Source organism: Halichoerus grypus, chromosome 1 (assembly GCF_964656455.1).
Source record: "Halichoerus grypus chromosome 1, mHalGry1.hap1.1, whole genome shotgun sequence".
Classification (NCBI taxonomy): Eukaryota; Metazoa; Chordata; class Mammalia; order Carnivora; family Phocidae; genus Halichoerus; species Halichoerus grypus.
In genome coordinates this window covers 3926644-3937042 of record NC_135712.1, presented here as the reverse complement: position 1 = coordinate 3937042, position 10399 = coordinate 3926644, and the positions used below count along the sequence as shown (strand labels likewise).

Below are 10399 nucleotides of genomic sequence, written 5' to 3'. Positions count from 1 at the left end.
GAACGTAGAAGGTAAGGAAAGCAATACTGAGATGCAATACTAGACTTTAGGAAATTCACTGTAGTCGAATGCAAGGTATTTTAAGCCTCTGAACTCACCAGCACCGTCCTTTGCTTCCTGAGCGTCCTTTGCTTGCTGTCTTGGAGACAGAGACAGCTCGCTGCAGCTCCAGCCACCACCACAAAGCCCAGACGAAAGCCAGGTGTGAGGTCACAGGCTGGCTGCTGCCCGGGGCAGATTTATAACCCAAATCTGTCACCGGCTGCAGGACCGTACTTCTTGATCTCAGGCCGATGCTTTCAGCGCACCAGGTGCTGGGTTGTGAGGAGTTAGGTGAGGTCCAGGGGTTGGAGCCGTGAAAGTCATGGCCAGATAGGGCCTCTCTGTCCTGCGGGTTCACGAAGACAACCTCATTGCTTTCTATCTCCTGCAGTGACCCTGGGGGGTCGGACTGCTCTGGCAACTTGCTGGAGGGCATCCAATCCACCTGCTGGCTGCTTGACAGATGTCCCAGGTCCAAGGGGCAGCGGTGGGAGTTTGGGTAGGAACCTCGGCATCCGGACTTGAGCCCGACCTTCTCCTTGCTCCCAAGCAGGCATCCTTGATTAAAACTTCCAACGCCTCACTTCCCCGTAGCAGGCATGCCCTAAACCCATCGCTTCTCCAGCCCTCCCGTGCACGTGAGATGCCTGGAGGTCTTCTGAAACCAGAGCAGGCCCAGGAGTCCGAGCGACCGATGAGCTCCCCGGATGCTGCTGCTGCCGGTCCGGGGACCACACTTTGAGTAGCCGGGCCCGACACCTCCTTTGACTGCAGGAGACTTCTAGAACGGGCTCCTGATACTTCTTCCTTTGTAGCACTGTGCTGCACCCACATGGGTGCTGGGAAACACTTCCCACAATCTGACAGGTCAGCATAGAGACACCACCACCCCGGCCCAGGGAACGGCAGTGATGCAAGAAGGCCAGGTCTGAGGGCCCAGAGGGGGCCCCACGGGACCAGCCAAACTCAAGCCGGGAGGGAATGAGAGCAGAGGTTATTGAATCTACATCGGGAGAGCAGGCACAGACAGATGGTCTGGGAGACTCGGAAAGAAAAAGGAGAGAGGGTCTCCCCTTTGTTTGGGGTCTGGGGTTTTTATTGAGGGTGTGGTCTGGTGGGTGTGTCCTCTTAGGCATCCAGGAACTGGGCAGAGCAGGGACAAGGGTCCAGGGGTCCTTCATAAGTCACTTATTCCTTGGACCCAGGGGTCTTGGCATAGAGGTGTGTAGCGCTGGTGATCTGGAATGAGTATGTGATGGCTTCATCCAGTCATTCTCCCCCGGTGTCTACCATGTGAAAAGACTCTGAAGATATCATTCACTCCTCATCCCTTACAAGGAGGACATACACTGTATTATGAGGCATGTGTAAAGAGGGGCTGCAGGTCCTCACAAGAATAGAAGCAGGACAAGGAGCAAAAAGCAGACTTTTATGGAGTCCTTCAGTTTCCCCATCTCAGCAGAAACATGGATGGACAGCAAGGTCCTATTTGCAAGAAGGGAAGGAAAGATCGACTGACCCATCAGCCAGGAAGGCAGGATAGGAGACGGTGAGATCTGGCGGAGAGAAGCCACGGAAGGGAACTGAGACTCAGGAGGCAGTGAGGAGCTCTGAGCACGGAGGGTGGAGGACAGTAGGGTCCAACTGGGAAGGGGAGGAGGGAGGATGCTTGGGGAGCTGAGTGGGGCCTGGACCAACTCAAGGCTGAGCCCCGGAGAACCAAGCAGAGAAGACTCTCCTTCCTTGGGGACCCCACGGAGTCCCAATCTGAGCTGTCACCACTGTAACCCAGGGGCTGGTGGCACATGGCTGGTTCTCAGTCACGGCATCTGGAATGAATGGAATGGAAGCAGGGCAGGAATGCAGAGGAGCTCAGGCCAGCTGGGTGGCGAGCAGGTGCCCGTGTATGCAGGGGGGCCTCGTGACTGCTTCTCCTCCTGCTGGAGTTCTGCTCCCGAGCAGGGCATTTGTAGGATGCCTGGTGGGGACAAGGACCGTGGAAAATGGGCTCAGAGTCTGGGTCTCTGGGGGAGCATTGTGGGGGCTTGGTGCACGTGCTGGGGGTTATCAACTGTGGAACCCAGGGGACTTACCATGGCTTTGGGGGGTTGGACTGCACTGGGCTCTGAACTGGGCGGCCGGCCCCGCCTGGGTGTGCGACTCCAGATCTTTGGTCTGAGCAGCTACCCAGACGAGCCAGGGCACTGAGTTCCCTGGAAACTTCATAAACCGAAGCACCATCATGAGGATGTAGAAACGTTTTATTGTGGCATCTAATTTCAGCCTTGGGAAAAAGTACAAAGAATGGCACAAAGAAATTCCTGGACCCTTCAAATGACTCACCGATTGTTAGAATTGTGTCCCATTTGCTCAACATCTTTTTCTCTCTGGCATAATCTATACATATAATCTCTATGTATATATTTTCATATATATTTCATAAAATACCTATCTTTGTATGTATCTTATAGATACGGAATAACCTCTGTCTCTATGTCTTTTCATATATACATAGTATAATTTCCATCTATGCATGTATGACTTTTCCTAGATATGTTAAACTGTCCTTCTATATATTTCTATATATATTATATACTTACAGTATAATCTCTATGTACATATCCTTATATATATATATACATAGAGAGAGAATAATATGTCTTTATATCTTTTCATATGTATATGACCTCTATGCTATGGTTTGAATGTTTCCGTCCTCCCCAAATTCCTGTGTTGAAACCTAATGCCCCACGTGATGGTGTTTGGAGGTAGGGCCCTTGGGAGGTGAGTAGGTCAGGATTCGTGCCCGAATGAAGGAGATCTCATGGAGTTCCCTGGCCCCATGTGAGGACACAGTGAAGGGACGGCTGCCTACGGGCCAGGAAGCGGGCTCTCACCGGGCATCCAACCTGCCAGATCCTTGATCTGGACTCCCAGCCTCCAGAATGGTGAGAGATACATTCTACTGTTTATGGTATCAGCCTGAATGGACTAAGATACTCTGTGTCCATGTATCTTTATATATGTATAGACATGTCTCTTTCTCTGTACACATCTTCACATAAACATGTAACATGTCTGTCTATGTATCTCTATGTTCTCATTCTCCTACTTCACCACCGTGCATTCATCAGAATCAGGAGACTTGACATTACGGCAACCTCGTCTCCAAGCCACTGTCCATATTGGAATTTCACGCCCCTTTTAAAGTTAAAAGCACTGGATGTGGTTAACGTTTAGCGTGTCTCTCTGACATGGTCCAGTTAGCACTTCCACCATCAGCACATTTGCTCAAATACAAATGATAGCGGAGAGTCCCATGAACAGGAAGACATGATGTGGGCCAGGTTCATTGCGACCCTTCCCGGCGCACCAATGGCTGCCGGATGTGTGGTCCATTGTCACTGTCCTCACGAATTCCCTTCCCAGGGTGAATATGGGAAGCTCTTTGCTTGTGTCTTCTCCATCGCAAAGGTCTGGAAGGTTTGAAAAACTGTGAAATAATTACTTGTCCAGAGATTACTTCCTTTGGGGAACAGAAGGACGGTTTTTGAGAGGAGGGAAGATGCGGCCACTGATGATGAGGAAAAAATAAAGCCCTACAAACGAGCAGAACTTTCTTGTCGTTTCTAAAATAATGCCCCTTATGTTTACCTTGTTTTGCAGTCCAGGATCCTTTCCAAGAACACGGCATTCAGTTGTCACGACCACAGTGATATGGAGGGAAAGCATTCTTTTCGCTTTCTTTAGTAAAGTGTAAAACTAGACCCAACCACTGGCATGAACATTTACAGACAGAATCTTCAGCTCCTTTCTATCGCGCAGCAAACAAAATCCAAACCCAACCGACCTGGGCAGACGGCACGTGGCTGGCATCAGGGGGGTGGGTGGGGGTTGGGGAGAGGGGGCAGGGCTGCAAGAGCCTGTTTTTGGGTCTATTCTTATGAAGCATTGTGGTCCTGACCCCAACCTGCCCTGGTTTGTTACCCAGATGGCAGTGCCCCGTTCTCTGCTCCTGAATCTGGTTTCAGACTCTGCTCATGTGTTAAAAGGCAGATTTCTGGCCTGGCTCTTTGACTGTGAATTTAATTACAAATCTTGCCCTAGCTGTGAAGGAATGAAAGCTTCCCAGCTAAATTAAAGTCCTGTTTGACTGGGTCAGCCTGTCTTCCCACAACTGAATAATAAATCTCTGTCCAGAGCGATGCTGGTCACCCCCAACCTCAGCGCCCTTTGTGGGGTGCTCTTGTAGACCAGTGTGGGGCAGAGAGGGCCCGTGAGCTGAGGATGCCCAGGCCACACTCCTTGGGCCTTGAGCCAGGGTGGGATTTAGACCAGAGCCTCCCGCTTGACCTCAGGCTAAGGGCTCCTGTGTCCCTCCAGCTAAGGACTACGGGCAAACTGGAGATGTGTTTTTAGCCTGCCTTTTATCTGAAAAACACCTTTTAAACATTTTTTATGCTTTCATCTCGCAGCAAAAGGGCCCGGGTGCTTTGTAGGTAACTAGAAGACACTTGCAAGTTAACTAAGCCTGGCTTGGGTCACCCACTCGATTTTTTGCTGGACTCACCTTCCTAAATGTGAGTTGCCAACACCTCGTGTGCAGGACAAGAAGACGAAGCTCACAGCGTGGAGGACGTTGGTCTAAGGTGACCCCACTGGGGAGGGGCAGAGCCAGGCTGCCTCAGGGGTCTTCGGTTTAGCGGTCCCCACCTCAGAGGTCAGCATGCTAGGACGTGGGAATAACCTCCAACTGTCATCCCTTGTTCTCATTTTTTATTTTCTTCCACATACATCTGTGCTTCTTCCCTGTGACAGACTTTCAAATGCTTGGCATTGGCCACCATGCCTGCTTCCATCCCCCTAGGGGAGCTCCTCCTCCTGCCCACTCCTCCCGAGCACGTCCACATTCCATTAGTATGTAACCCCTCTGTGTGGACGTCCACTAAGTAGCCATGGGTCCCTGTGGGCCCAGGAGGATCCGAACTCTAGCTGGTTGTTAGCCAGAGCAGAGTGGGTGTCCCAGACGGAGATGACAGAAGGTGGCCCGGTCTGCGGTGCCCTCACCCCACACCCCGTCCAAAGGTGGGCAGACCTGGTGCCCTGGGGGTCGAGTGAGTGGCGAGGGATGCTGGGGGTCGTGCGTCTGGACAGGCAGGAGGACACTGGAGAGTTCGGAATCGGGGGGAGGGCCCCCAAGAAAGGTAGAGTGAAGCCTTAGGGGCTGCTTCACAGTCCTAGCACCACCCTGGACTGCCCACAGACACGGGGGGAGCCACGGAGAATGCCACTGGACAGGAAGTCCCATGACTTTCTGTGTGGGGAACGGAGGGCCAAGGGGGCCAGACGCAGCCCCTCCTCACCTCTCCTTCGTCTCTGGGGCTCCGGGGGCCAAGTGTCTATGTTAAGATGTCTGTGGGGGCGCCTGGGTGGCTCAGGGGGTTCAGCGTCCAACCCTTGGTTTTGGCTTGGGGTGTGATCTCGGGGTTGTGGGATCAAGCCCAGCGTTGGGCTCATGCTCTCTCTCTCTCTCAAAATAAATAAATAAAATCTTAAAAAAAAAAAAAAAAGCCATCAGCAGACCCAGAAGAAGCAGACCCGGGCAAGGAGCCTGCCTGAGCCCCATGTGACCCTTCCTTTCCATTTGTAACAGTGTTCTTTGGCTGCTGCCACAAAATACCACAACTCTTGTGGCTCAGACCAACAGAAATTCATTGTCTCGCAGCCTGCAGGCCAGAAGTCTGAGAAGAAGGTGTGGGCAGGGCCGGCTCCCTCCGAGGCCTCTGGGGGAGGGTCTCTCCTGCCCCTGCACTGCAGGTGTCCCGGGGGCTTGGCTGGTGCTCTTGGGCTGCAGTCTCGGCCTCCCCTGTGTGTTAGGGGTGCTGGCGTTGGATTCGGGGCCCGCCCTGGTCCAGGATGGTCTCGTTCTGGAGCCTTACCTTCAGCACATCTGCCAAGACCCTATTTCCAAAAAGTGACATTCTGAGCTTCTGAGTGGACCTGAATTTGGGGGGATGCTATTCCAAACCTACGGCACCTACTACCCTTGGTTGTCACCTCCTCCTTCTCAGGGTACCCCCGACTTGTTGGAACCCTCTGTTGAGATGCTCGCATGAGGCAGACGCCGCGTACACCGTTTCTCTCTAACGCATTCAGCAGAGGCCCTGGGAACCCTGCGCTTTCTCCGCAGGGGATGGAAAACTGCCCTCCGCGGCCCACCCCCCGCCGGAGGGACATTCCAAGCTGGTCTTTCCATTTGGACTTTCTCATCTGTCTTTTATTTATACAAGCCCCAAACCACGGAACACTGCTCGGTAAACACGCAGTTATTTGCTCTGCAAGCGCTGGGATTGGAACCCCAGGCCCCCCCTTCCCCGGAAAAGCCTCGGCAAAGCGCTGAAGCGCTGCAGCCTTCAGAAAATAGAAAAGGACTTAGTCATCTGGAAGGAAGTTCCCAGTTTTGAGAACCCGTTACCAAACCCTGCAGGGGTGACTGTGGCCGCCTTGCTTTCCTGTCCCTGGGAAGGCGGCACCCCTGCCTCAGGGCTGAGTGTCCGGTGATTTCTGTCGGTTTTGCCGCTGCTATTGGTTTAAATGCCCGCCCACGGTTTCCCAGGGGGTCGCCTTGCTTGCCAGAAAGAGCGGCCTGTGGGGCCAGCCGTGAGTCAGGTCCTCCCCAGGCCGGCCCGCCGCGCCCCTCACTCGGACGAGCAGAGCAGCTAGGGAGATGAAGATGATGCCCCGGCTTCTGAGCCACCCTCAGTCCCGGGATGCAGCCCATGGCTTTTCCTGGGTCTGGGATTGTAAAGTAGTGGAGGGAAGTGCAAGGGAGTGTACAGGGAATTGTTACCCCTGCGAGAATTTAAAATACATAATAAGATTCAATTTAAGTCTAATTCTAAGACAGGCGCACCGCTGAGCATCAGTTTCTCAGCTGGTACTCCCTTGCCAGGAAGCCGGTGATGAACGCTGCTGGGAAGGGGCTGTCCCCCTCTGAGGTCTCCCAGGAGAAGGGGACCCAAGGTGAAGGGGCCTGAGCCCTGACCACCAGAGCAGAGCATTCTCCTGACGGCCCGCACTCCAGAGTGCGCCTGTTTATTCTGGGGAGCGCGCTGTCTGTGTGTCCGAAAATAAGTTGCCCTCCGGACAGAGGGTAGGGGAAGGCCACCTCCCTTCTGGAGATCCCCTCCTGTTCAGGAGGACTGACCCAGGGCCACTCAGTCAACAAGCACTTATTGAGTCCCTACTGTATGCTAGACACTGGGCGGGGTACCAGGAGGAGGTAGTCTTGGCCACGATCCCTCGCATGGTGTTGGCACCACCTCTCCCGGCAGATATGAAGAATACCCACAGGGATACAAGGGATAAAGGGGCCAAAAACCCAGAGGGAAGGGGGATGGGGCAGATTTGGGGGCAGGGCAGGAAGGCGCGGCAGGAATTAGCTTCCCCCCCACCCCCCGTGGCCAGTTGGACCAATATTTGTTTCCTTGTTGGTCCAACGCTGACCTGATGGCCCCCCCCAGGCCTGGCCCCGATTGTGATACCTGACCTTGGCTTCCGACCTCAGGCTGGCTTGGACCCTGGACCCAGTTCCTGCCGCTCCGCTGTGCGTCCGTTTGTGCTCTGGTTGTGACGATCGGCTCCAGGGCCCACGCCATCCTGCAACAGCCCTTGTCATTTCCCTCCCAGGGTCAGCAGTTTCTGGGCCCAGGGCCAGCCCTGCCTCCACTGGCAGACCTCCCTGAGGCCAGCCACCGGACCCCTGCCCCGGGTCCCTGTCTGTGTCATCCGTGTGCTCACGATGCTCGCGGTCCTGACTGCCACACTGTCACCTGACTGTCTCAACCCTGACCGGCTGCTGCTGGACCCCTGGCCCGCTGCCCGCCTGTCTGTCCCCAGATGACCTGCGGTAAGGAGTCCGTTAGGCCAGCGGGGGTCCCACACGGAGGGTGACCGTGGTTCACACTCACGGTCACTCTTGTCCTTAAGCTTTGTAAGGAGGGAGCGAGGACCCCAGCAGGGCCACTGCGAGGGGGCAGTGCTCCCGGTGCGCGATGGGGACACAGCCCGAGGGCCTCCCAAGGCTGCCAGGGAGGGAGTGGAGGGCTGGGGCTGGAGCTGAGGGCCGGCCTGTGATTCTTCCTCCTCTTCCTCCAGGGAGGCCCCTGGTCCCTCCGGCTCCGTATCCTGCTGCCCGGAGCTGAAGCCGCCCCCCGGTGAGGCCGTACTCTCAGACCCCGAGGCTGGCCGTGTGCAGGTGCGGCCCCGAGGCTGTGCCCCCGGGGGGCCGGAGGGGCGTGGGTGGGGGTGCCCCCTCCTCAGGCGGGTCCCCTCGGTGCCAGCCGTTCCCCGTCACAGCCTCTAGATGAGGCATTCCGGCGCTTAACAGGCCTCATTATCTGACCCAAATACCGCCTGAAACAGACCCGGCCCTGAGGGACACGGAGGCCCCGTCTCGCACCCCTGAGGGGTCAGCCCCTCGCGCACATGTGCAGGAGGTGAGGCTCACCTCCACAGAGGCGTAGCCCGCGATGCCACGCTGTCCTGGGTCAGGGCTGGACGGACAGTGGGGCCACACCTGCTCCCTCGGAGCCTCGGGGACCGTCCGCCCCGATGGGTTCCTTGCAGGAACCCAGCTCCCGGCCCGGAGCCTTCGCAGGCTGTGCCCGCTCCCTGCGGGTCTGAGCTCCTGACCGTGGGGACACAACTACCATCGTGACAGGACCGGTTGTGAGCTTGTTCAGTGTCTGTCCTCTGCATTGTGCTCTGTGGTAGATCTCTGGAGCTGCCCGGGAAAGCGCCACACGCTGGGGGCTTAAACCAACAGAAGTGGGGTCTCCCACTGCCTGGAGGCCAGAAGCCCCAAATCCAGGTGTCGCGGGCCGCACCCCCTTTTGTGGGGGCTGCTCTCCTGCCATCCCTGGGCCTGCGCTGTCATCATCCCGGTCTGTGCCTCTGTGGTGACGTGGCCTTCCCCCTGTATGTGTGTGTGTGTCCACGCTTCTCTTTTATGAGGACGCAGTCTGACCGGATTGAGGTCCACCCCAAGCCAGCATAACCTCCCCTTAACTCAACGACATCTGCAAAGACCTTATCTTGCACGTACCCGGGGAGGCTTGAACACTTCTTTTTGGGGGACACAACGTAGCCCACAGCAGACTGGAAGGCTCTCTGGGTCTGGGTCCGCCCCGGCCACGGCTGCGCTCCTGGTGGGGTGCGGAGGGCGCACGTGGACGGCCCGGGAATGAGTGAGCGAACGCGTGGGGAGCTGACCCTGCAAACAGGTTTTCAGAAAAGAACCAACACCCAGGACAGTGTGATTTGTGCTGCCGATTTCTCTCTCTTGTCCTCTCCTTTGCTCGTAGCTTTGATTCCTCTCTGCATGGACAGAAGCCCTCCCCGGTCCCCGCTTCCTGTTTCCCGCCTCCGGCTGAGCCCTTCCAGAAGCCGAACGGGCAGGGCTGGACATGCCCGCGGGAGAAGGCACACGGCTGTGACCACGCTTTCTCCCGCACCCCCCCCAGCCCCCGCCCCACACGTGTCCCCAGCCGCTTCCTGTGTCCCCCGGGGCTGCCGGTGACCTGGGCCCGGAGCTGCTCGCGGGGAGAGTGGGAGTGGGACGCACCCGCGGATGGTGCAGTGTGTGCTCGCAGCCCTTCCGAGCCAGGCTCTGGCTTTGATCTTGGGAACTTTCTCCTCCACCCCAGAGCCTCTGAGCCCATCTCTGGCCGCATCTCCCCGAACCTGTGAGACTGAGGGCGCTGGGTGCTTCCTGTCACCAATGTCACTCGCTCCTTAAATTACTCCGTCTTACTCAGCTATGGGCCGCTGTGACAAAATGCCCCGCGCTGCGGGACTCAAGCAACATACGTGTGCCATCTCCCAGGTCTGGAGGCCAGGCGTCCGAGATCGGGGTCCCGCAGCGTGGGTTTCTAGTGAGGACTCTTCTTGGCTGGCCGAGGGCCACCTTCTCGTGGTGTCCTGGTGTGACAGAGAGAGGGGGAGAGAGACTGTGCACTCTGGTGTCCCCTCTCGTGAGGACACCGCTCCTGTGGGGTCAGGGCCCCACTCTCACGACCTCACGACTTCCTGACTCCAAATACAGACACCCTGGGAGCTGAGGGCTTGCACAGACACCCAGTCCTCCATGTGCACGCTAGTTTTTTCAGGACCAATGTCCTTTTGAGAGAAATGCCATTGCAGATGACGTGCAGAGGCTGCGTCAGGCAGGGAGGCAGGGAGGCAGGGAGGGCTGGGGCCGGGTCGGGCCTGGCTGCCCCGTTGCTGGGCATCCTGGCACTCTTCCCTTGGGTGCTGCTCAGACTGCCGTGCTGAGCCCAGGACCCTCCAGCTGGGA

The 10399-nt window shown here is 56.6% G+C and overlaps 1 long non-coding RNA gene across 1 annotated transcript; it reads right to left on the bottom strand.

Annotated features, from left to right (window-relative positions):
* Positions 1–4832: 4832 nt before the first annotated feature.
* LOC144379616 (uncharacterized) lies at positions 4833–9314 on the bottom strand. Its single transcript, XR_013442920.1, has 3 exons — positions 9149–9314; positions 7592–7701; positions 4833–6003 (listed from the first exon to the last, which is right to left on the bottom strand). It is a non-coding gene; the product is annotated as an uncharacterized LOC144379616 (long non-coding RNA).
* Positions 9315–10399: the final 1085 nt, after the last annotated feature.